Here is a 27,069-nt window from a genome sequence, read left to right on the forward strand (position 1 = left end):
TATATAAGTGACCCTAAAAAATTCCACCAGAGAACTCCTAAAAATTCATTCTTTTTAATAGCTGAGTAGTACTCCATTGTGTAAATGTACCACATTTTCAGTATCCATTCCTCTGTTGAGGGACATCTGGGTTCTTTCCAGCTTCTGGGACCTGAGACAGCAATAAAGAAAATCCAAAGAAATACTTTCTTTTTCCACTGAATGGTTTTACCTCCTTTTTCAAAGATCAAGTGACAATAGGTGTATGGGTTTATTTCTGGGTCTTCAATTCTATTACATTGATCTACCTGCCTGTCTCTATACCAATATAATACATTTTTTTAAAATCACAATTGGTCTGTAGGACAGCTTGAGGTCTGGGAAGCTGATTCCCCTAGATGTTCTTTTCTTGTTGAGAATAGTTTTCACTATCCTGGGTTTTTGTTATTCCAAATGATTTTGCAAATTGCTCTTTCTAACACTATGAAGACTTAATTTGGAATTTAGCTGGGAATTGCATTGAATCTGTAGATTGTTTTCGGTAAGGTGGCCATTTTTACTATACTAATCCTGTCAATCCATGAGTATGGAGATCTTTCCATCTTCTGAAATCTTCAATATCTTTCTTCAGAGACTTGACGTTCTTGTCATACAGATCTTCACTTGCTTGGTTAGAGTCATATCAAGGAATTTTATTAATTGTGACTATTGTGAAGGATGTTGTTTCCCTATTTTTTTTCTCACTTTGTTTATCCTTTGATTAGAGGAAAATTACTGATTTGTTAGAGGTAATTTTATTTCCAGCCACTTTTCTGAAGTTGTTTACCAGGTTTAGGAGTTCTCTGGTGGAATTTTTTGTGTCAATTAAGTATACAATCATATAATCTGGAATTAGTGATATTTTGACTTCTTCCTTTCCAGTTTGTATACCTTTGATGTCCTTTTGTTGTCTAATTGCTCTGGCTAGAACTTTGAGTACTATATTGAATAGGTAGGGAGAGAGAGTGGGAAGCCTTGTCTAGTCCATGATTTTAGTGGACTGCTTTAAGTTTTTCTCCATTTAATTTGATGTTGGCTAGTGGTTCCCTTTGAGTTTATTTATATAGTGGACTACATTGGTGAATTTGTGTATATAGAACCATGTGTGAATCCCTGGGATTAAGTCTACTTAATCATGATGGATGATTGTTTTGTTTTGTTCTTGGATTCTGTTCGTGAGAATTTTATTGAGTGTTTTTTGCATCAATACTCATAAGGAAAATAGGTCTGAAGTCCTTTTTCTTTGTTCAGTCTTTGTGTGGTTTAGGTATAAGCATAATTTTGGCTCCATAGAATGAATTGGATAGTGGTACTTCTGTTTTTATTATGTGTAATAGTTTGAAGAGTATTAGTATAAGATATTCTTTGAAGGTCTATTAGAATTCTGTACTAAACCCATCTGGTCCTGGGCTTTTTTTGGTTCGGAGACTTTTGATGACTGCTTCTATTTCTTTAGTGGTTATGGGACTAAACAGATAAACAGATGGAATTTATGAAATTCCTAGGCAAATGGATGGACCTGGAGGGCATCATCCTGAATAAGGTAACCCAATCACAAAAGAACTCACATGATATGTACTCACTGATAAGTGGATATTAGCCGAGAAACTTAGAATACCCAAGATACAAGATATAATTGGCAAAACACATGAAACTCAAGAAGAATGAAGACCAAAGTGTGGACACTTTGCCCCTTCTTAGAACTGGGAACAAAACACCCATGGAAGGAGTTACAGAGACAAAGTTTGGAGCTGAGACAAAAGGATTTCCTCTGTTTCTGTTGTTATGTCTCTATTTTCATTTCTGATTTTGTTAATTTGCATACTGTCTCTGTGCCCTCTGATTATTCTGGCTTAGGGCTTATCTATCTTGTTGATTTTCTCAAAGAAGCAGCTCCTGGTTTTGTTGATTCTTTGTATAGTTATTTTTTTCTACTTTGTTGATTTCAGCCCTGAAGTTGATTATTTCCTGTCATCTACTCTTCTTAGCTGTATTTGCTTTATTCTGTTCTAGAGCTCTTAGGTGTGCTGTCAAGCTGCTAATGTATGCTCTCTCCAGTTTCTTTTTGGAGGCACTTAATACTATGAGTTTTTCTCTTAGTACTGCTTTCATTGTATCCCATAAATTTTGGTATATAGTGCCTTCATTAAATTCATTAAATTCTAAAATGTCTTTAATTTCTTTCTTTATTTCTTCCTTGACCAAGTTATCATTGAATAGAGTGTTGTTCAGCTTCCATTTGTATGTGTGTTTTCTGTTGTTTTTGTTATTGATGATGACCAAGTTTACACCCTGGTGATCTCATAGGATGAAGGGGATTATTTCAATCTTCTTGTATTTGTTGAGACCTCTTTTGTGATCAAATATATGGGTCAGTTTTGGAGAAGGTACCATGAGGAGCTGAGAAGAAGGTATAATCTTTTGTTTTAGGATGAAATATTCTATAGATATCTGTTAAATCCATTTGGTTCATAACTTCTGTTAGTTTCACTGCATCTCTTTTTAGTTTCTGTTTCCATGATCTGTCCATTGTGGAGAGTGGTGTGTTGAAGTTTCCCACTATTATTGTATGAGGTACAATGTGTGCTTTGAGCTTTAGTAAAGCTTCTTTTTTGAATGTGTGTGTCTTTGTATTTGGAGCATATATGTTCAGAATTGAGAATTCATCTTAGAAGACAAGTAGTATGTGTCGTTCCTTACCATTTTTGATAACTTTTAGTTGAAAGTCAATTTTATTTGATATTTGAATGGCTACTCCAGCTTGTTTCTTGGGACCATTTACTTGGAAATTTATTTTCCAGCCTTTTACTCTGAGGTAGTGTCTGTCTTTGGCACCAAGGTGCATTTCCTGTATGTGGCAAAATCCTGGGTCCTGTTTATATCCAATCAGTTTTTCTACATCATTTTATTGGGGAATTGAGTCCATTGATGTTAAGAGATATTAAGGAAAAGCAATTGTTGCTTCCTGTTATTTTTGCTTTTAGAGGTGAAATTACTTTTGTGTGATTATCTTCTTTTGGGTTTGCTGAAAGAAGATTACTTTCTTCCTTTTTCTAGGGTGTAGTTTCCCTCCATGTGTTGGCATTTTCCACCTATTTTCCTTTGTAGAGCTGGATTTGTGGAAAGATATTATGCAAATTTGGTTTTGTCATGGAATATCTTGGTTTCTCCATCTATGGTAATTGAGAGTTTTGCTGGGTTTAGTAGCCTGGGCTGGCATTTGTGTTCTCTTAAGGTCTACATGATATCTGCCCAGTATTTACTGGTTTTTATAGTCTCTGGTGAGAAGTCTGGTGTAATTCTGAGAGCTCTGCCTTTATATATTACTTGACCTTTTCCCCTTACTGCTTTTAATATTCTTTCTCTGTTTTTTACATTTGGGGTTTTATTATATGACGGGAAATTTCTTTTCTGATCCAGTCTATTTGGAGTTCTGTAGGCTTCTTATATGTTCATGGGTATCTCTTTCTTTAGGTTTGGGAAGTTTTCTTCTATAATTTTGTTGAAGATGTTTACTGGCCCTTTAAGTTGGGAATCTTTGCTCTCTTCTATACCCATTAGCCTTAGGTTTCATCTTCTCTTTGTGTCCTGGATCTCCTGGATGTTAGGAGTTTTTGCATTTTGCATTTTCTTTGACAGTTGTGTCAATGTTTTCTATGGTATCTTCTGCACCTGAGATTCTCTCTTCTATCTCTTGTATTCTGCTGGTGATGCTTATGTCTATGACTCCTGATCTCTTTCCTAGGTTTTCCATCTCCAGGGTTGTCTCCCTTTCTGTTTCCTTTATTGTTTCTATTTCCATTTTTATATCCTGAATGGTTTTGTTCAATTCCTTCACCTGTTTGGTTGTGTTTTCCTATAATTCTTTAAGGGATTTTTATGTTTCCTATTTAAGGGCTGTTTACCTGGGTTTTTCTATAGTTCTTTAAGGGATTTATTTATGTCCTTAAAGTCCAGAAATACACTTTTGAATGCCTTTCAGTACCTTTCTCACTTTATTCTGGTCACACTTGCATTCCTAAACATTACACATACCCTCCTGCTTCCTACTCAGCATGAAAAGATTAAGTAGTGTACACTATAACTCTGAATCCAGGTCAGCTTGACTTTCTGTGCCTCTTCCTCTGCCCCTTCCCTGGCCATACAGCAACAGACCTTGTTTTAACAGATATCTGGGTCCCAGTGTGTCATTAGGAAATGTATCCATTTATAGACAGCACCTCTGAGAAAGAAAATGCAGAGAGTGAAGATGGTGGCCAGTGTTTAGCAACAGTAAAGGCAGAAGGCAGACTCTGTAGCAGGTTGACATATTTTCTGACTTTGTGGCCAATTTCTTGTCCTGTGTTTTAACAAATTCTGGTTTCTTTCAGGACTGGAATGTATCCTGCCTTGGAGAATAGATGTTTATTGAATGAAATAATGGAACTCACACCTTTTTTGGTCAATATTTTGTTTCTGAACCATCTCTGTATAAGGTGAAGTTGTTCAGGCTAGTGGATAATGTAAGCCAGATCATAAGAGAAATCTGCTTCATGTTTCTAAAAAAGAATTTGCTTCAAAATTTAAAACAAATAAACCACTAAAAAAATAAACATGTTTAACCCTGTATCTGTTTTTGGGAGCAGGGACAGATATTGTCAAAATATATAATTTGTCTAGGTGAAAATACCATAAAAATTCATCACTATATGCAATAAATTTATGTCAATTGAAAAAGTAAAGAAACAAAATCTATGCTCAAATGGGCCCAAGACCCTTGTTTCTTGGGCTGTTCACATAAGATGATGTCTTGTGCTCTGGCCGTTGTCTTCTTGTTTGAAAGTGAGAAGGTTCTTTGTTACTAACCCATACAGTGAATGAGTCGAGAGCAATGCCACGCTTGCAAAGAAGATGATAACCAACAATCTTCTATCATATCATGAATATACTACTTTTCCCTGTTGAAACAATAACCAAAGGAGATGTTATCATATATAATGAGAGATGTTATCAAACTTGGCAGTTTCTGCCTAGTGGCTATGAAGAGAAGAAAAATTGAGAGCTGTGAACAAGAAAAAGGCAGGACCCCCTCCCCCCCCCACACAGACACAGACACACACACACACACACACACACACACACACACACACACATACAAGCAGAGAACAAGAGCCAAGGCAACTGAAACCTCTCAGGATGATGGCTAGAAATTATTTATTGGTCATCTCTTGCCTACCTCTGTATCAAACCTAACATCATGGTAAATAGATAAGATCCTTTGCAATGTATTAACTTAACCAAATCCTATTTTCTACCAAAGGTGGGATTAAGGATGCTATTAGCATCTGGGTCCTATAGTTGAGATTCATCTTTTTGCTCTAGTTGTACACTTAATGTTCCCATCAATGCATTTTAAAATTGCCTTGATTTATGACTTTCTTTGTTCTGTAAAACTTCTATAAAATTTGTTCTATAAAAACTTCATGATGTTACTTTCATATTGGAACATTGTATTTGGGGAGGCCTAAATATACATTCCTAGGCCACAGACACTTACATTTGACTATAGAATATAATATCTCATTCATTTGGAGGTGAGAGCTGTGTTCTTTTGTGTGAACTGTTCTTTTCTTTCCACTTTCATGTATATCCTGGGAATTGAACTCAGGTCACCAGATTTGCCAAGTGCCATTGCCTGATTAGCCCTCTCGCCAGCCTTTTCAAGACATATATCTTGGAGAAGCAACTGCAGACACAATGTCATTTGTTGTTTGTGTTTGATCAATGTCCATATTCATATTAAGATGCTGACATTTGTCTCCCTTTTTAACAATAACTCTGTACTTGGTAAATGTAAATATCATATACTGAAATTGATTGATGGCTTGAAGAGAGAAGCTGCTAAAACACTGTTGTATGGACTAAACATGGCACAGTTTAAATTTTAAACTCACCAAGATATCATCCAAAGAAAATACCAGCCTTTGCTATATTTACTTACCATTTTTTGTTGGTGGTGTTGGTGTTCGTAGTTTTTTGGGTTGTCTGGGGTGTTGTTGTTATTGTTGTTTATGTACTTCTTGGAGCCTTTGACAGGATTTTTTTTTCTCTGACTATTTCTTTAGCAGGATCTTTTCTGCATCTATGCCCTTCTATTCTACTTCTTGACTAGTCAAACTCTTTCATATACATTCAAATTAACAAATCAGGTCCCTTGCCAACTGAATACCTTACTTTGTTTAGAGTCAGGACCAATTGGCCAAGATATAAATGAAACCCACTTTTTAATATTCCTTCTTGTTTAGTGGCGTTTTTATTCTACTTCCTGATAAAATCTAACTTATATACGCTCTCAGCCTTGCTCCTCATTTGAGATCATGGACAAGAAACTAAACTGACACTGGAGAAACATCACAAATTGTCCCTAGGTTGAGAATTATGTTATTAGGTTGCATGACAACTTATATACTCATATCTTTTTTTCCTGTCCTTGTTTCTTAAGGAAATACATGAAGAACTCAAGACATAGTTTCATCCCCTTCCTTTTTCATTAATCCTTCAAACATCATTTCTTTTCCTTTAAGACCTTCGGTCCATCCTTCCCAGCCAAATCTCAGAATATCTATGTTTCATCAGAACTGGAAACACCTAACAGATAAACAACAACAAGAACAAACTGAACTGCTGTCCTTAAAACCTAAGGGCTTCAATTTCTTCTTCTTTCCATCTCAACCACTCATGCTATGCATGGAATATCATCACAGGATAGTACTGTCACTATGTTTACAGATTATGAGGTATTCTTGGAGAACAATGTGCTATTATTGCTAGTTGGATTCCACAGGCTAGACTACTGCCCACTACTCTACTACTCTAAGTAGAGAATGCTAAGAGCTAGATCTATGAAGAAAGCCATAGAGTCATGTCCTCAACCAGAAAACTTCTACCACTGTTCATGCAAACCGTGATGGTTCAACACATGGCCATGTTGACAGTGACACTGTATCACAAATAATAAAGATAATCGCTCTGTGCTTGTATCTTCAGGTTTATTGGTCCTAAACCAGACCCTTCATTATCTATTAGGTATTTTCCCTTTCCCAGTGTTCCAGCTAGTACCAGAAAGGTTAGGCTGTGAGGAAAATCAGAGGCATTTACATCAATACTCTACCCTCAAAACCATCTATCATTCTTTTGTAATCACTGAGTTTTACTGTTCCAAGCTTTGTTCCTGGACTTGGGGTACATGGAATTATAACCATGTACATACCATAGGTCCCCTTAAGTATCTGTGAGGAATAATTATTGCATTGCTTCTAGCATCCAAACTTGAAACACAGGATGGGTACTCTACTCAGTGGTTATGTAGTTATTTGTGTCAGACTGACTGGTGATCACTACTTGTGCAAGAAGGAAGTTTAAGTCAAGGATGCAAAATCTTAGAGTAATGCAGATTAAAATGGTCTTTTTCTGTGGGCCCGTGTACCAGAGGCTTTCCTCGGAGATCTGTGACCCAGCCTGGTGTGAGAGTTCCAGCGAAGGGAAGCAAGTTAGAATGCAGGCAGGGAGGGAAGGTCACTTCCACTGCGTCTGCTGCTGAAGTTGGCTCTACCTGCATTTCTGATACCGGCTAGCCACTGAGGAGTCCAGCTGAGCTTCAGATGGGTCTTCAGGTGGATCTGGAGAGCAGACTTCTTCCCAAGTATTACAGCTCTTTGGACAGAAGGCTCAGACAATGGAGTAGTTCTCCCACACTTTTTATTCCCTGGATAAGGTTTATATACAGTTTGGGGGATGATTCAGGGTTTGACAGCAGGTACTTCTCATTGGCTTGGACTGAGAGCTTATTTGCATGTGGGATGGCTTGGTGCCACTACTTAATTGATGCCCATACCTCTCTGCATGGGGGCTGTGGGGGGCTGTAGCTATGTGACAGGAGCCAGGTGCCCAGGAGGCATGGCCAAATTCTTCTGTCCCATGCAGGTGGAAATCACCAACCACTAGGGTTCCAGGCTGTCTGTGCATAGCCCACCATCCCACACTTTTCAATCATACAATAGGAATTCAACAATGGAAAAAAGATTCTGAACCAGGCAGTTGTGGCAGACGCCTTTAAGACGCCCAGCACTTGGGAGGCAGAGGCAAGCAGATTTTGAGTCCGAGGCCAGCCTAGTCTACAGGGTGAGTTCGAGGACAGCCAGGACTATACAGAGAAGCCCTGTGTCAAAAAAGAAAGAAAGAAGAAAGGATGGAAGGAAGAAAGAGAGAGAGAGAGAGAGAGAGAGAGAGAGAGAGAGAGAGAGAGAGAGAGAGAGAGAGAGAGAGAGAGGAGGAGAGAAAAGGAGAGAAAAAACAAAAAAGATCCCTAGCTACTAGATGGAAGAAGGGGGAGGAATGAGTTGAAATCACCATTTCTTCCCCATGGGTCCAGTGTGAAATACTCTTGCAAGTCTAATTATAGCTAACACTTAAAGACCATTTGAAAAAGTCATATGGAAACTGGCCACTGTAGAAGCTTCCTAAAATATATCAGACTGATTTTTAAAAGCACCACTTTCTTTGGCATCAAAGAAGTTAGCTTTGAAATCTTAGAAATAAGTCATTGAGTCAACGAATGAGGGAAGTACAAAGCCTGTTACTGAGAATAAAGTGGCTGTTAAAAACTGCTTACATCAGTATATCCTTTTAAATTACACGTGCTTGTTCGATATAATTTTATATAATTTACAGAGCTATCATGAATATTGGAACTGATAGGTTCCAGTTTACCCTAGTTTCTTTAGGTTTTAAACTGGCATAAAAAGAAGTAGGCTTCTGTGCAGCATTTTCCCACACACTTTACACTGATTCTCCATCCAATCCCTTAACTAGGTCCCCTTCCTAGGACCAGTCTCATGGTCTGCTTCTCAAGGTCCTCCCAGTGGCCCCTCCTTGACTTTCTTGTTTTGTCTTCATTATTACCTTCCCTGCCCCTGCCCCTTAAGGTCCTTTCATAGGCTCTTCTTTGTGGTTTCTTGACTTACACACACAGTTCTTTAAGTCTGACGATCCTAGTACTATATGCCCATAGTAGTTTGCCAATGTATAATTTCGTCAGGAAGTATGAAGTAACTAACTACCTAAGCTTATCTTATCTACTTTAAACGTGTCATAGTCATATTGTTTCCATTAAATGTTGACTGAGTCCCTCCCTCAGGAAATCTGCCGAGGCTATGATTTAATTCTGTCAACTATTTGCTGATGAGTTGTTAAATTGTTACTTTTCAAGGATTTGTGATAAGTAGGGATGGATATGAAAGGATAACAAGAGATGGATGCAGACACTGAAGAGGTCTGAGCCAGTGTGCTTAGATAAAGATATAAGTTTCTTCCCACAGGCTGAGAGTTGATTCTCACTGAGAAAAATGATTGCAAGTAAGATTTATGGCTGTCTGTAATTATGAGACATCAGAAACCAGGCATCACTGGCAAGAACAACCACCCCAGAAATGATCAACCTAGTATACTCTTTCCTTTCTTTTAACACTTTCAATCGCACAACCCAGAGAAACCCTCTATTTCCTCTTAAAGAAAAAAAGAGCACAAAACAATGAGACATACTGCTGTATCTAACAAGCAAAACAACCCAAAATAACTTCATAAAAGGACATTTACATTTGGAACCCAAATTTTTACAAAGGTAGGCCAAAACTTGCTTTCCAAACTTAAACATGGCCACGGTGCCTCATGCTAAAAATATTTCAGTAAAATATTCCTATCATCATTTTCAGGAAAGAATTGCATATATTTTTTATTGTACCTAGATTATAAAACCACAACTTGAAAGAGACAATATCTATTGACACCAAAGCTGATTTAAATCAGATGTTAGAATTATCACAATAGGATTTTTTTGTTTTGTTTTGTTTTTTGAGACAGTGTTTCTCCATATAGCCCTGGCTATTGTGGAACTCACTCTGTAGACCAGGCTGGCCTTGCACAATAGGATTTTAAAGCAACCATCATAAATAATAACCAGCAAACTTCCACTGTCTCCTTGGTTCCCATAATAGGTAGATAAGGGGACATCTTTGAGCTGGTAGCCCAAATTAATGGATTGATTCCAGATACTAGCACTGATAGGTAATGGGTTCCCCCTGTTTATAATACTTTGAAAAAAGAGCTAATATCTGCTCTTCACATCTGGATCCATATTCTTGCAATTAAAGAAGCAATTCTTCATGAGCTCAACATGAGAAACATGAAGACTCTGGAAGCAAACTGAGTTAGAGACATGATATATAATTCTTCAAGAATAATACAAAAGATAATTAAGAGAAACAGTTGACATTTCTAAAACTGCAGGAGTCACAGTATTCCTTATATGTCAAGACCAAATATTGGATTAGCCACTATCATCTTTGTAGAGCTCAAAAGCCATATAAATGATAATTCTTAGTAACAACTAGATTATTTGAATGTTCTAGTAGTCTCTGAACCATCATCTGTCTTTAGCTGACATCTACTTCTGTTGTAGTCAGTCCCTTTGGGGCAACAGAATTTTCTCCTTTTATTGAAACGATAAGTGATTGCTTCTACTTTCCTTTTAGGTAAACATCTTTTGACAAGAAAGATTATTCTGTAGAGACAAGGTGGTGGCTAGCTTTACCTGTCAACTTGTTGCAACCTGGAATTACATGGAAGAGAGCCTCAGTGAGGGGCTATCTACATTGATTTTGCCTTTGGAGATGTCTGTAGAGGACTTCTTAATTTATATGTGAAGACATAGCCAATTGTGGGTGGCACTACTCCCTAGGTAGGGTATTCTAAACTGTGGAAGAATAGTATGACTGGCTGAGTACACGCAGACAAGCAAGTGATTATATGTACATTGATTTTTTTATTACGTATTTTCCTCAATTACATTTCCAATGCTATCCCAAAAGTCTCCCATACACTCTTCCCCAATTCCTTACCCACCCATTCCCATTTTTTGGCCCTGGCGTTCACCTGTACTGGGGCATATAAAGTTTGCCTGTCCAATGGGCCTCTCTTTCCACTGATGGCCGACTAGGCCATCTTTTGATACATATGCAGCTAGAGTCAAGAGCTCCGGGGTACTGGTTAGTTCATAATGTTGTTGCACCTACAGGGTTGCAGTTCCCTTTAGCTCCTTGGGTACTTTCTCTAGCTCCTCCATTGGGGGCCCTGTGATCCATCCAATAGCTGACTGTGAGCATCCACTTATGTGTTTGCTAGGCCCCACCCTAGTCTCACAAGAGACAGCTATATCAGGGTCCTTTCAGCAAATGCTTGCTAGTGTATGCAATGGTGTCATCCTTTGGAGGCTGATTATGGGATGGTGTCTTAGTCAGGGTTTCTATTCCTGCACAAACATCATGACCAAGAAGCAAGTTGGGGAGGATATGGCAGTCTCTAGATGGTCCATCCTTTTGTCTCAGCTCCAAACTTTGTCTATAGCGAGATATGACTCTTTGCCCCTTCTTAGAATTGTACATTGATTTCTTATTGCTCATTGCCATATTGAAAACTGGATCTGTAAGCAAACGAAGCACATTCCCCTCTAACATGCTATTGTTGGTGTATATTTAAAAAGCTACATAAGTAAAACTAGAATAGATACAGGTAGTGTGGTAGTGGGGTCGTGGCTGTGATAAATATGACCACATGTGGCTTTTGTGGTTTTAGACTATTTGTTCATGCATTTAGAAAACACCTGAATGCTGGAAGCAGAGCTTAATGGGCCATTTTTATGAGAGCTTGGAAGACAAGAATTCTGAAAGGATATGGTCAAAACTCATTGTAGAACATTCCCAAACTTTAGTAGTAATTGAAAGAGAGAAACACTGATAGTTAAGCTCATGGGTTTTAAAGAGGAGCAAAGATTCTACTAGGACTATGAATAGCAGCTACATATTCTGACTAAGAATCTGTGTGTGCTGATCAGGCTGATTTGGGGCTGCATTACAGCTATGGTTGCTAAAGAGAACAGCACCACCGAAGTGAATCCTTCTGCACTCCATTGGGAGAACAGGACTGTGTTTCCTCAGAATTAACACACAGAAAGCAGTCCAAGGGGGTCAGGCTACCTCTTGAGTCAGCAAGCAAGGAAGTGAATATACGAGTAAAAATAGCTTTCATTCAAAATACTAAAAAGGATACTGTAAAAAAAATTGTTTGGATTATGTGTTTTTATTTTCTCAAGTTGTGATATTGAGTCCAGGGATGGATTTTCAAATGTTACTTCTCCACAGAGAGTGTGGAAGTTTGGAGGCAGGACATAGGAAAACTTCATAGCAGTGGTTGAAGCGGAATCTGAAGTGTTAAAAGGTCCTGCCTATTTTCCAGTCAGTTCTTCAGTTTGATAGTGAATCATCTAGAACAAAACAGAGAAAGTGGGGAGGGAGCTTGTGTGCTTTCTGATAAAATGGAAATGAATGACTGGGTAATAGCTCAGTCAATAAAGTATTCATAGCACAAGTGTGAGGACATGAGTTTGATATCCCAAACCAGAAGAAACAACCAGGCAGTGTGTGCTTGAAGTCCCAAAATCAGGGAGATGTAGACAGCCAGAACCCTGAAACTAGCTAGAAAGTCATCCTATGAAAATGGAAAGCTTGAGGCCAAATAAGAAGGCAAAAACCCCCCAAAAAAACAAAAAACAAAAAACAAAAAACCCCGAAGTGGACAGATCCTGAGGGTAATACCCAAGAATGACCTGGTGCCTCCATACCCACTCACATACATATCACATACATATAACACATACACATGTTTGTTACCACCACCAAGGTACATGAAAACTGAGATGAGTGTCAGAATGCAAATATGGGATGAGTATTTTCCTTCAGGGTTAGTTAAGTTCTGAGGCAGGAGCTCCAGAAAGAACAGCTTCCTTTACCTGGCCTGAGAAGGAACACTGGCTCTTCCTTTGATATGTGATGTTTAAGTGGTAAGTTAATATATATATATATATATATATATATATATATATATATTTGATTTTTAGATTCTTTTATTCACTTTACATCCCAATTGCAGCCTCTCTTCCTAGTCCTCCCCCACCCCACACACAGTCCATCCCCTCCTCCTCTGAGAAGATTGAGCACCCTTCCAAGTTAACATTCTTAAAACATTGTACGCGCTTATCTCTGAAGCCAAAGTTTGCAAATTCTGAATCGTTTGATTTTCTCACTCAGTTCCCAGCATTGCTTTTGTTCTTACTTTATCTCCTGACATCTTGGGTCCTAACTCCTTGTACAAGCGGCACTCTTGAACCTTAACCTGAACTAAAACAAATAAACAAGCAAAGAAACAATTCCAAAACCTGACATTATAGTTATTGTCTTGAATGTTTTTTATTTCTTGAATAACAGATTCCCCAGTTCTCCAGTCCTAACATCAGACTTCCAGATCACACTTCATGAAGAGGTCAGGGTCCATGCCAAGAAACAGGGACAGCTTTACAGATGACCTTGATTCTTGCCATATGTGTAAATACAACCTATCATTTTACTGTGAAAAGAGTAAAGAGGATGAGACAGAGAAAATTAACAAACATTAGAGCTGTCAGGAAGAGACAGCTAGGGGTCTTGTGTCACACTTAATGTCAACAGGGAAGGCTAAGGTAACATCCCAGATGTGGTAGTTAGCATCAGCCACCTTGAAGAAGAACCAGTGCTTTCAACTGTTCCTTAATTCTAACCTTGAACTTTTAAACTCCAGAGAGGAAGTGAAGAAGGGAAGCAGAAGCCTTCTGAGCAGAACTAGCTCCCAGATGCTAATCTATGGGCACAGTGCCCAGGTTTGTGTAAGGGACAGTAGATGATGGTTATTCTGCTTGATAACACAGCTCTAATGCCTCATGCCTAGCTCAGTGCCTTTCCAGGAATTGCCATGGAAAAGAGAGAATCGTAATAACAGAGACCAAAGAGGACCGTGACAATGATCACACTACACATGACATATATGCTTGGAGAAGATTATCTCCAAAAAATTAAATATTGAGCTAAAAATTGTTGGAACTTTTTATAACTCCTGCACACTTATATTTATCTTTATAATGAATATCCATTACCTAAGCAGGAGAAAAGAGAGTCAACATCCATCACTATATTTCTGCTTTAGAAACAACTTTGTTTAGGAGAAAAAAAAAATCTTTAAAGCTGAGTGTGAGTATCCTCTCTGTTGTCCAGCCATCTTGGATCCAGAAAAGAAAAAAAAAAATCATTCTATTTTCATGTTTTGAAGCATACAGATTAATTATATGACCTTATTCTTCTATGGTCAATGTCCCTGTAAAATAGTAGATGATCAGAAATTGGCAAATACCATCTCTTATTCCACATTTTACATGTCATTTAACCTCAGAGAAGGTAGACCGCTTCAAACAAAGGGTAATTCAGTGCAGTAGAGAGACCATGGTTCTAGTACCAGGTCCTGATCTACAAGATCATCTGTGATCTTAGGTAAGCATGTGATCACTTCAGTTTTCTTAGGTTAGTTATCTTTTGAGTGATGTCATCAAATTAGACCAGGACCAAAGGCCTTTCAAGACCTAATACTCTGATGTTGATCCCAGTTGACATTTGAAACACAGAGAAGCCACTAGAATATTGCATGCAGAAGCTACTGCCCATTCTGATGAGAGTTTCTCCTTTGTGGGTACTGGTTAGTTCATATTAATGCTCTTTTTTAAAAGTCCTTCTAGGTTTTATTTTTGAAATTTTAATAAATTTCCATTTTTAATCATTTTCCTGGCTAGAGGGGAAACTGGGGGTTGAACCTAAGGCCTCTGTATGCCAGACAAACAGTCAACGACTGAGCCACATCCCCAACCCTAATAAGTGAGTTTTTACTACACATATAAGTTGCTCTGCCCCTCAGCCCCAGCTTACAGACATTCTCTTTAGTTGTTACTCTTAGGGACCACAAAATTTGTTCTAAATATTTAGCCTTTCTTGAGTCATATGTGTTCTCTTACGGTAGGCCCCACTCATCAAGCAAGCATGTCACTCCATACCACATAGAGGAAGACAGCACCACTTGATTCCCCCTGCAAATTACCCACCCAGAATTCTGACTAGAAGACACCACCTTGGCTCTATGTCTCATCACTCAAAGCAAGGCTCACACAGCCTCTGATGTAGCAATAATATACATAATCACATACTATGTGAGAAAAGGAATTTCCCATAGATGTTCTACCCTTTTAGAGACCAGCTTCAGGTGTATGTTTCACCATCCCAGCTCGTCTTTGGTTCATGAACATATCCCTGTGTGTGTGTGTCAAGTGAATTGCGTGTAAGGTTTTTCTAAGAAGAAAAGGCACACATGTCTATTCACCCTGATAGAGAACTGATAATGGCTCAAAGATATTTTACTTAAATCCAGCTTGATGAATCAGTAAGTTATTGGAGTTCTTTCCAAACATCTGAGGGCTTATGTACAGGAGCAGAGACAAATCAAAAGCAGCTGAACTACTGAAAAACCCATTCAATATTCTGTTTTCTCTTCAGGCCACATAAATCTTTTGTCTTTTACTGAAAAACCCATGTAAGCTTGGGTGATGACTTCTGAGAGCAACCTGGAGCTTCTTGCACAACTTGCAAGCAGCTAAACAGGTGTGAGGCTCCCCTCTAGGCAGCTGGGGTAACTTGAGTCTCCTTCCCCAGCAAATGGTTATCTTTCCCTATAACAAAGGAAATGGCATTGGAAACACACAAGTTTCACATTTTCCCAACTCAATGAAGCTTGCTTACTGGTTGAGATGAACCTCTCCACATGTCCTGGAGGGAATGTGTTAATTCAAAGGATTTTAGGTGTACTAAAAACTACATCTCATCTGCCAAAGTTCTTTGAGAGGTGTGAGAAGTATTTACATGGCAGAGGTAGAGGGTTGTGTGCTTTAAACATTAAGGGAAAGTGGGTTGATAATCCCACAGGGTATAAAAGCATCCTCGCTTAGCCTGACCTGGGAAAACTTTCTGATATTTGAGGAAGAACCTGCTCTGCAGGAATTCTCTCTGCTTCGCTAAGTAGCTACAGCAGTTACAGTATGGTTGCCTTCTTCCCCTCTCCGCACTCTCTCCAGAGTATAGCTTTCTCCTCCCGTCTATCTTATTTAGCTCCTCCAGAACTCAGCAATCTCATCTTCTTTGCCCCTTTTTTTTCCATCCTCAAGACACTGACTTTCAACAGGATGAAGACTACGATTTTTTCCCTTCTCATCTTCTCCCTGCTTTAGCTGATGGTCCCAGGGAGTGCTGAGTGGTCCTTCTACTCTTTGGTGGAGTAGACAGGGAAAGAAGTCATCTTAAAGCCACCACAGGCATTTGAATTGGAAGGCGTATACATACATGCTAAAAAGATAGAAAATAGCTATTTAAAATCCAGCAGCTGCTGATACAAGGTCCCTGACACATATACAGCAGAGGACTGTCTGATCTGGCCCCAGAGAGACAAGATGCACCTAACCCTCAAGAGACTTGAGGACCCAGAGAGTGGGGAGGTCTGGTGGGGTGGGGTGGGGAGACAGGGGAGGAGGTATGGGATGAGAAACAGTTGGAGGGCAGACCAGGAGGGGAATAACGACTGGACTGTTATAAAAGATTAAAGAATAAAAAAAAAAAATCCCCATCTGCCGCACTTTGCAGTCATCCTGAATGTGCCTTGAATCTCATTGTTGCAGATGGTAGTTCCCATAAAAGCATGTTATTTCGCTGCTCTGTATTTCATGCCAACCAATATACTCATTTTTTTTTATTAAAATGGCAGGGGGTAGGAGAACTGTATGGGGGAGATCCATTGTTCCCATTCTTTTTGTATCTTTCTTGACCACCAATCTCATATGCCAGTGAGGTATAATCATTGAGATGCTGAAAATGTTTTCTGGCAACAGGCCAGGAGTAATAACTTTAAAGACATACACATAGATAGGTACAAATTAGCCTCTATTACCTAAGAAGCAGGATCACTATGGAAGATGAATCCATACCCGGGACAATGAGCCAGCTTTCCTGAATGGGACCATGTTTTCATTATAGTCACCATTTCAAAACTTGATTCTCAGTCTCCTCATTCCCACGCCATTTGGTGTTAATGAGCAGTAACAACAAAGAGTGACATTCTCCAAAAGGACCTAGGTCCTTTCTAGATTTGTTTAAATATAACCCATTATTCAATGATAAAAGGGTGGAACAAATGAGAACCGAGAAAGACATTGCAAACTGTAGCTGCTGAGAAAAGATAATTGAGACTTTATGGAATCCTGTGCCAAACTTGATGTCCTAGTGAAGTTGGCATCAGTCATTCAGTTGAAAATGGTCGCTTAAGTTGTCCTTTAATTCTGTACCTGAAATTCTAAACTCCAAAGAGGAAGTACAGCAAAGAAAGCAGAAGTCTTCAGAGCACAGCTTGCTCCAAGGTGCTAATCTGTGGGCACAACAGCACATTTGCACAAGTGAAGATAGACAATGACCATTTTGTTTGATAACATAACCTTAAACCTTAAAGCCCAGTTCATTACTAGTTTTTTTTAACATGGAGAAGACAGAATAATAGTGATGGGGTCAGATTGCAGAGGAATATTTGTGTGTATAAACACCCATGAAGAGTATGTTTAGGAATGTCCTCTGAAAAAAAAATGAACATTTTTCAAAATTCTTTTCCTTAATTTCTAAAGGTTCCTGCTTAGTTTTGTAATAATATCAATTACTCAGTAGAGAAAAGAATTCATATTCATCATCATAATATTTTTTGGAACAACTTTGTTTAGAAGGAAAAAAACCTTTGAAGCTGAGTGCAAGTACCCTCTCTGGTCTCCAGTGGTCTTGCATCCAGAAGAGAAAAATCATTTTATCTTTTTATGTTGTTTCAAAAATTACAGCATAATTATATTCTTTTATGGTCAATGCTCCTGTCAAATAAAAATGTTCACAAAATTGGCAAATATCATGTCTTATTCCACTTCTTTATATTTCTTTTCACTTCAGAAAAGTTAGACAGTTTCATACAAAGAATAATGCAGTGTGATGGAGAAACCTAGGTTCTAGTACCAGCTCCTACATATAAAATGATTACCTGTGACTTTAGAGAGGCACAATACTCATCTCAGCCTCAGGTTAGCTATATTTTGAGTGATGATGTCAAATTAGACCAAGGCCAAAGGCTTTTCAAGACCTAATACTGTAATGTGGATCCCAGTTGGTGTTTGAAACTCAGAGAAGCACCTAGGATATTTCATGCAGAAGTTAAGGCCCTTTGTGGTGGGAGTTTGGAATGCTAAGATGCCCAGTGGAAGTGTGGAAGATGAAGGCTGGACTCAGAAGGTGTAGCCTCCCACAAACCTGAAGCAGGCTGAGCCAGAACTTGACCTTGCTGCCACTAAGGAGATTATCTAGGGTGGAGCTTTCCCCCCTAGATCACTCTATTGTTCAGCCACTATTGCTGTTCCTCTTCAAGACACTGTTACCTGCTGAGAGGCTCCAGATCTATTCCGGAGACTATGCCCTATCCTACATGTCATCACCTGCAGCTGGTTCCAGACTCCAAGAATGAATTGGTGGGAATGGGCTTTCCCCCCTCCTTTATAAAGCGTGTCCGCCATTAAACATTTGAACCTTGAGCAGACTAGTTGTCTTGGTTCCATTATTTCTCAACCCACCTAGGTTCCCTCTTTTCTTTCAGCTCCAGGTTGCCTCCCAGGCTCGAACCCAGACATGTGAGCCGCTGGCCATCTCACAACAAGAAGGTGTGGTGGGGAATAAGAATTCTCTTTGGAATTGGACTAGAGTCCATCAAGAACTAGATACACTTGTCCATGTCCAAAAACTGGACCCTTATTTGAAGTTGTGCATTAAGTTGTTTTGAATTCCCAATCTGTTGAGGCTGTGGCATGGTTATTACTTACTGTTCTTTGTCATATTTATAGTGATAGAATGAAGAATATATTAAAATGTGTTTTATAATTTCTCTTTTATGTATGTTATATTTCACACATTTAATAATCTCTCTCTCTCTCTCTCTATATATATATATATATATATATATATATATATATATATATATCCTTCAAAGTTTTATTGCTCGGGTATTATGTCCAATGTCTAGAGTTAAGTGTTGGGCCACTATACCATTGCAAGAGGAATTTCTTCTACGTGCACAAGTGTTTAGAAGACAGTTTGAGAGGCAAACCATATCCTTGACAGAAGAAAAGAAACAGCATCCCTACTACAGGTTTTTGTGCTGGCTTACAGTAAAAGACAACAACAACAAAAAAAGATATGAACTTTCTCCTGTGGCATCAGTCAAATGCACTGTAGATGTGTCACTATTGCTTAAGCAACAACTTCCCTGCCATTCAATACTCTAGCAAGTAGGATCCATAACCTAATAAGGCTGTTCATGACAACCTTCCCCTAGAAGACTGTATTGCACCTTACCACACTATCAGTAAAGAGAGAGCTCCAATGTCAACATAATCTTTATTTTTTGACATCCCATAAAAAGGGTTACCATCTTATTCTTACTTGCAAACAATAGCAATTGCAATACTCTTTGTTGTTGCCAGACATCAATGGCCTCTCTGGGGTGGGTTGGGGTCTAAAGGCAGATACTTTCTATTGGTTTAGTCTGAGATGTTAGGGATGCCTCATCTGCATGTGGAGAGGCTTCAAGTGTTGCCCCTATGTGACTAATTGTCACAGTCCACTCCATGAGGTGCCATGGTCATTGTGTTCCAGGACAGGAAACTGGTTGGGAGGAGATGTAAGCACCTGTCATTCTCAGTTATGAGAACGAACAGGGTTTCTGAATCCACTCGACCTTACCAAGTTTTCTGTCTGGTGGCACAGTTCACTGCCCCACACTATGATGCTTTGTTTGTTTGCCTCTTTTTCTTTTCTACCTGGTTCTTCCTATGGATTTCAAATATTTGAATAATAGAAAGTGACCTTTAGCACAAATCTAAATTGTATTCTCTTTCTCTTCCATCCTGCCAGCTGTAAGAAGAAGGCAAGCCTATTGACTTTTATCAAATTTACACCCAAACCAGAAGTTAATGCAGAACATAATTGCCATATATTTCTTTGCTTTTGTAATTTCTCACTTACACAAATTCCCACTTAATAGCCATGTTGGCATTAGATGAACTTATTACGCATAGCTGTGGTTTAGCAACCTCGCTACTGTTTGACAATACTCTCTTCCCTTAGAGTTGTTCTCAAGGTCCATAAATTTTGTGCTGTATCTTTAGACTACCTCATAGTATCTCTGAACTCACACAGCAGATCCCACTCATGGAGCAGGCATATTACTTCATATAATACATAGAGGAAAACCCCTCCACTTATATTTCTCCTATAGGTTCCTCATCCAGACTGTCCTTCTGGATAGATGATGACTCAGTCTTGGTTCATGTTTCATCACCCAAAGCAAGGTCTCCTATAACCACTGATGTAGCAAGAGGTATCCTAACACCATGTGGTAGAATGTCTCAGCACCTATTGTAGGAACATTCAGCCACTATTTTCTAACACCTTTGATTCTCTCCTGTCCTTATCAGGTTCCAAATGTGTTGTGTGAGACTTTTTAATGATATCCCCCCCTGTGTGTGTGTGTGTGTGTGTATGTGTGTGTTTCCCTCTGTGTCTCTCTGTCTATCTCTCTTTGTGTGTGTTTGCATGTGGTATATGTGTGTGTTTGTTTGCATGTGGTACATGTGTGTTTGTACATGTGTGTTTGTGTATTTTAATTAAGACAGCTTGAATGCAGCTCCATAACTGAAAAGCTCATACCAGAATTATTGTAGTTCCCTTATGCTGCACCTATAGAGCTTTCTGCAAGGCATTCCAGGCACCTCCAACGGGCCAAGAGTCACCACTTGGCAGTTCGACTGGTTAGAGTGGGGACTGTGAACCTTGTAAGTTTCAGCTTTTCCAGATAGGTCAAGAATGTTTACTTTCTTACTCTCTTGAACCTCACCTGTTTTTCTTTGGTCAAGTGTCATAATTCACAGGAAATTGCTATAATAGACATCCGGGATGTCAAAACGTACTGAAAGTGTTTACTGCATTGGGATGTGCTTGTATATAGGAAGGGTACACAGGTCAGTAATCCCACAGTGTATTAAAGCATCTCATCTGGCCAGGTCCTAGAACGTTTCCTGAGATTCTGGTAAGTCAGTCATCTCTCTTCTTCTCTAAACATCTAGAACAGTTATAGTACAGTTACTTTTGTTGTGCTCTCCCTGCTCTCTCCAGAATATGTCCTTTCCCTCACAGCCACCTATAGCTCAGTGATCTCATCTTTTCTGCTCTTTCCCTCCAGCCCTAGGATGCTGACTTTCAACAGGATGAAGACTACAATTTGTTCCTTTCTCATCTGCATCTCCCTTCTCCAGTTTATGGTCCCAGTGAATACTGAGGGGACCTTAGAATCTATTGTGGAGAAGAAGGTCAAGGAACTTCTTGTCAATTGAGGTATGAGATGAGTAGGAAAAAAAATCATAGTTTGAGCTTTGCTGATGCTGACTGTACGTAAATCCTAAAATCCCCTGTATCCTGGTCTAAGCCCTTAGTCCTCTCCATCCCTGCCTTCCTGACCAGGGCTTCTTCAGCACACTGCCCCCTTTTTTTCCTTTCTTTTATTTTTTAAAATATTTATTTATTTCATGTATAGAAGTACACTGTCACTCTTTTTAATTGGATCCCATTACAGATAGTTGTGAACCACCATGTGGTTGCTGGGAATTGAACTCAGCTCTTCTGGGAGAGTAGTCAGTGTTCTTAACTGCTGAGCCATCTCTCCAACCACCACCCTACCCTTTAGACCTCTTGAATAAGAGCTCCATGTTCTTGATCAGGATAGGGACTGTAATTTATGAGCATAAAGCATTCAGTTAGTTCATGCAATTTTCACAGGCAACTTTATGAGGTAAGTACAACTATGACTTTCTATTCACAAATGAAGAAGCTGGATCTTAAAAGCTGGTAAGTGGACTATTTATGGAAACAGTGACAATCTTAAGATACAAGAGGGAATACAAGGGAGTTGTGAGAAAGATCATGAGCAATGTCACTTTTCTTTCTCTCTCCCTCAGATGACTGCCCCTCCACTGCAACAAAGACTTTCTCCTGTACTAGTATCAAGGCTTCAGGCAGACTGGCCTCCTGTCCTTCTGGTGAGTAATTCCTCAAGAAGAGATACCACCTTCTCCTAACTCAGGTTTGTACTACCATGGACCTGAGCTATAGTTCCAGGTGTGTAGACACCTCTTCCTGATTTTCAGTTCCCCAAGGATGCTACTAAAGGACTTTTGGGTTTTGCCCTTTCTGTCACTTCTTCCTTCATGCCACCACATGACAACCCTTCCTGTTCTTCATCTGTCTGGCCATGGATATAGCCTTCATTTCTTTCCTAATCTATTTCCTTATATCATGGGCAGGGGAGGGGCCAAAACAGGGATGAGTTTGCTATTAATTCAAAGACAGTGAAACTCTTCCTTTCAAGTCCTTCAGTTTAAGTAACTTGTAATTAGTTTGCTTGAGGAGAACTGTGAAATTTGAATAGCTGCAAATGTCCTGCAAAACCTAGATCTACTCATATGCTTCCTAAGAAAGGACAGGTAGAGACTCCCCATTGCTTACAGTCCAACGGCTCTGACCTCTGTCTCACATGACCATGCAGGAATGACTGTCACTGCTTGTGCTTGTGGCTATGGTTGTGGATCTTGGGATATCCGGAATGGAAATACTTGCCACTGTCAGTGCTCAACAATGGACTGGGCCACTGCCCGCTGCTGCCAACTGGCCTAAGAATGAGGATGCTGAGAACCTAGCTTTGAAATGAAGAATATAACAAAAGCACAATCCCAACTTGGAAACCTGGCTCATATCCCATTGATGAATTCATATTGTCCATTAGCCCTGCTTCTTGAACAAAAATAAAGACAAATTTGCACGTGTCTGTATTTATGTCTTCAATGTTATTACTCCTACTTTGGGACATTTCTTACCAGAAAACATTTTTTTGATATCTCAATTACATCTCAGTAAGGCATTTGAGATGCATGGTTAGGAAATATATGAAAAGATTGGGAAAAGAGGCTGAGCCTCCACTTCTAGTATGATTTGAGTACATTTTTTAGTATGAAATACGATAAAGCAAATATCATACTCTTATGGAGCCCAACAACGAGGACAGTGAACTCCAAGCCGTGTGCAGGAAGACTGTCAAAATTCAGGGATTCAAGGGACAATTGACAATGATTTATTTCTAACATTTTAATACGCATGTAGACTTTCTTACTCAAATATTTAAGACAGCATTCATCAAAGTGATGTCTATCCAGTTGCTTTTCTTCCAGATAGCAAAATAAAGCCGCATCTCTTACTTGTCATCAGATTTTAGTATACTTTATCTTCCTGGGTTTAAAAATCTACCAAATTCCTGGGTATAAAAATTACAGACTTGCAAGTGAGGTGGTAGTGGCACATGTCTTAAATCCCAATGCTGGGGAGGCAGAGACAGGCAGATCTCTGTGACTTTAAGGCCAGCCTGATCTACAGAGCTAGTTTGAGGACCACACAAATAACCCGTCTAGAAAAACAAAAACAAAACTAAAACCACAGAGTTCCAAACAAAAAACAATTAAGTATTAAGCAAGTAAGTGACCCAAAGACTTGGAAATGACTGTGTTTTAAGTAGATGGACTTGAATTTTGAGCCTTCGTGTTTCTGAATGAGACTATAATTCAGTTACAATGTTGGAGTACCAAAAATAATTTTAAATAATATTGACAGCTCCAACTCAAGAGAAATTCAAATATGTTGATCATCACTACAATAAGAATATTGTTTTCTTGTCTATTTGATGGCATTAGATTTCTCAAAGCTAATAATCATAGAAAATAGAAATTTGATTACATGCTGTTATGTATCTGTGCTTATCAGGTACTGCTATGCACATAATAGGAAACAGAGTGGAACTCAAAGCAGAAAAAATATAAAAAAAGGCAAGTTTTACTTATGTCATTATTTACTCTATAATCAGCCCTGGAGTCAATGGCTAGAGGGACAAAATGGGAAGGAGCCTAAGGACACACTTATACTAAAAGATTCCTGACAGAGGGTACCATGGCTAAGCATCAGACATCAGGAAATGTTTTTATAACAAGAAGAATAGTAGATGGGGTGTATTTACTGTTCTGAAGATTGCTGGAGACTGGATATGCTTAATGGAAGGTAAGATTCTTCTATGCACATGTAGGGGGAGAGGCTTTAAAGAGGTCTGTAAAGTCTTTTTTTTTTGATATTTGGATTCTTTAATCTTTTTTTAAACATCAAATAAAATGAAGTAATTTGACACATATTTAACTTAATGACACTAAATTTTTAGCTGGCCAAATGAATGTTTTTAACTTAATAAACTAATTTTAATTACAATAAACAAGTGAATTCTGTTTACTAATAGACTAAAGCCACGTGATTACATGAGCAAATGTACTTTATCATTATTTTCTCTGACCAGAAGCCAATATAAGAGCATCTGAAATGCATTGCTTACATTAAATTTCCCTACATTTCTAATCACTCGATGAGTATACCTTAAAACAAGGTTAAGTTTGCCTCATCTTTTGAAAAGTTATTAACTGTTAATTTGGACCTGAGCTTGCAGAATACAAAGAGCTGCTTCCATATAAGAGCTAGCTCAGAAGAGTCCTTTACTAATTCTGTCATTATCTGGGTAACTTCTTGCCCTCCTCCCAGGTAAGGGCATTACTTTATTATTGTCTATTTACAGATGCCTTAGACATATTTATTTGTTTTTTATTGGGTATTTATTTCATTTACATTTCCAATGCTATCCCAAAAGTACCCCACATGCTCCCCCACCCACTCCCCCACCCACCCACTCCCACTTCTTGGTCCTGGCGTTCCCCCCTGCTCCAGGGGGGGGGGGGGTTAGTTCATACTGTTGTTCCACCTATAGGATTGCAGATCCCTTTAGCTCCTTGGGTACTTTCTCTAGCTCCTCCATTGGGGGCCTTGTGATCCATCCAATAGCTGACTGTGAGCATCCACTTCTGTGTTTGCTAGGCCCCGGCATAGTCTCACAAGAGACAGCTATATATGGGTCCTTTCAGCAAAATCTTGTTAGTGTATGCAATGGTGTCAGTGTTTGGAAGCTGATTATGGGATGGAACCCCGGATATGGCAGTCTCTAGATGGTCCATCCTTTTGTCGCAGCTCCAAACTTTGTCTCTGTAACTCCTTCCATGGGTGTTTTGTTCCCAATTCTAAGAAGGAGCAAAGTGTCCACACTTTGGTCTTCGTTCTTCTTGAGTTTCATGCGTTTAGCAAATTGTATCTTATATCTTGGGTATCCTAAGTTTCTGGGTTAATATCCACTTATCAGTGAGTACATATTGTGTGAATTCTTTTGTGATTGGGCTACCTCACTCAGGATGATGCCCTCCAGGTCCATCCATTTGCCTAGAAATTTCATAAATTCATTTTTTAATAGCTGAGTAGTACTCCATTGTATAAATGTACCACATTTTTTGTATCCATTCCTCTGTTGAGGGGCATCTGGGTTCTTTCTAGCTTCTGGCTATTATAAATAAGGCTGCTATGAACATAGTGGAGCATGTGTCCTTCTTACCGGTTGGGACATCTTCTGGATATATGCCCAGGAGAGGTATTGCGGGATCCTCCGGTAGTACTATGTCCAATTTTCTGAGGAACCGCCAGACTGATTTCCAGAGTGGTTGTACAAGCTTGCAATCCCACCAACAATGGAGGAGTGTTCCTCTTTCTCTACATCCTCGCCAGCATCTGCTGTCACCTGAATTTTTGATCTTAGCCATTCTGACTGGTGTGAGGTGGAATCTCAGGGTTGTTTTGATTTGCATTTCCCTGATGATTAAGAATGTTGAACATTTTTTTCAGGTGCTTCTCAGCCATTCTGTATTCCTCAGGTGAGAATTCTTTGTTTAGCTCTGAGCCCCATTTTTTAATGAAGTCTTAAGCATCCCTGGGACAGCTTAGAAACAGGATTGACTAATGAGCAACGGACTTAGGAAAGCTGAGTTTGTGCTCCCCTCAAAAACACAGGCAAAAATTTAAAGCAATATAAAGAAACAACTCAATATTGCAACAGCAAAAATGATCAAGTTTTCAAGGTTGTCATACAAATCCTCTTGGTACCTGGTGGTCTTCCTGTCAACATGAGAGTAACAGAAACTGACTATAAGTAGTCTACTTTAAGCTTTGAATTTCAAATCGACATCTTTGAATCGAGAATTGGTCAGTATTTTCTAGAGTGGAGATTTATTTGAGAAAGATGGGGATTTTCTGTGCTCTAAAACATTGGCTTTATATAACAAGGGCAAAAAGCACCAAGATTTACGTTAAACCACAGGGCAGCTGAGATGAAGGACACCCTCTCTGGGAAGTCCTTAATCTTAGCAAAGGAAAGCTACCTTTATTCTACAATACTGGGAAGTTCAGAGGGTGTAGAATTTTCTCTTTACAGAATCTATGTGCATCACCCACAAGAGATCCAGGCATATACTCATGCACCTTTCAGAGTCAATGGCGAAATGATGGCAATTTAAAGAAAATCCGTAGAAAGTGAATCTAAACCTTACTAGACTGGTGATCTGTTCTGAAGCTGCTTGAGAATTTAGAAACTTGTTTGAAGTGGTATAGCTGGGGAGAGTCAAATTAAGCTGCCTTTGCAACTGGATCCATGCATGGGTCCCCATGTTAGCCATGTGATCTTGCTCTACCTGCTGAGCCCAACTCTGGACATCAGTATTTTAAGCTTGCTTAAATTTGTACTGTTGCTTACCTCCTTTCTTTTGAAATGTTGTCTCGTTATTCAGCTTCTGGACAGCAAGGCTACCTTTTTCTTTATCTCAACTCTGTGTTTATATTGAGGTGACTTGCCAATGAGAACCCTAGTAAAATATGCCAGTAAAATAATATACTCACTCTTTAAACTGCAGCAATAGAGTGAGCTTGAGCCCAACAGCATTTTGAAACTTTACTAAGTAGTAACCATACTGGG

General features: G+C 39.0%; 1 pseudogene; it reads left to right on the top strand.

Annotated features, from left to right (window-relative positions):
• The first annotated feature begins 21,157 nt into the window (after positions 1–21,157).
• On the top strand, positions 21,158–22,849 carry LOC110312072 (annotated as a pseudogene).
• Positions 22,850–27,069: the final 4,220 nt, after the last annotated feature.

Source organism: Mus caroli, chromosome 16, assembly GCF_900094665.2.
Source record: "Mus caroli chromosome 16, CAROLI_EIJ_v1.1, whole genome shotgun sequence".
Taxonomy (NCBI): domain Eukaryota; kingdom Metazoa; phylum Chordata; class Mammalia; order Rodentia; family Muridae; genus Mus; species Mus caroli.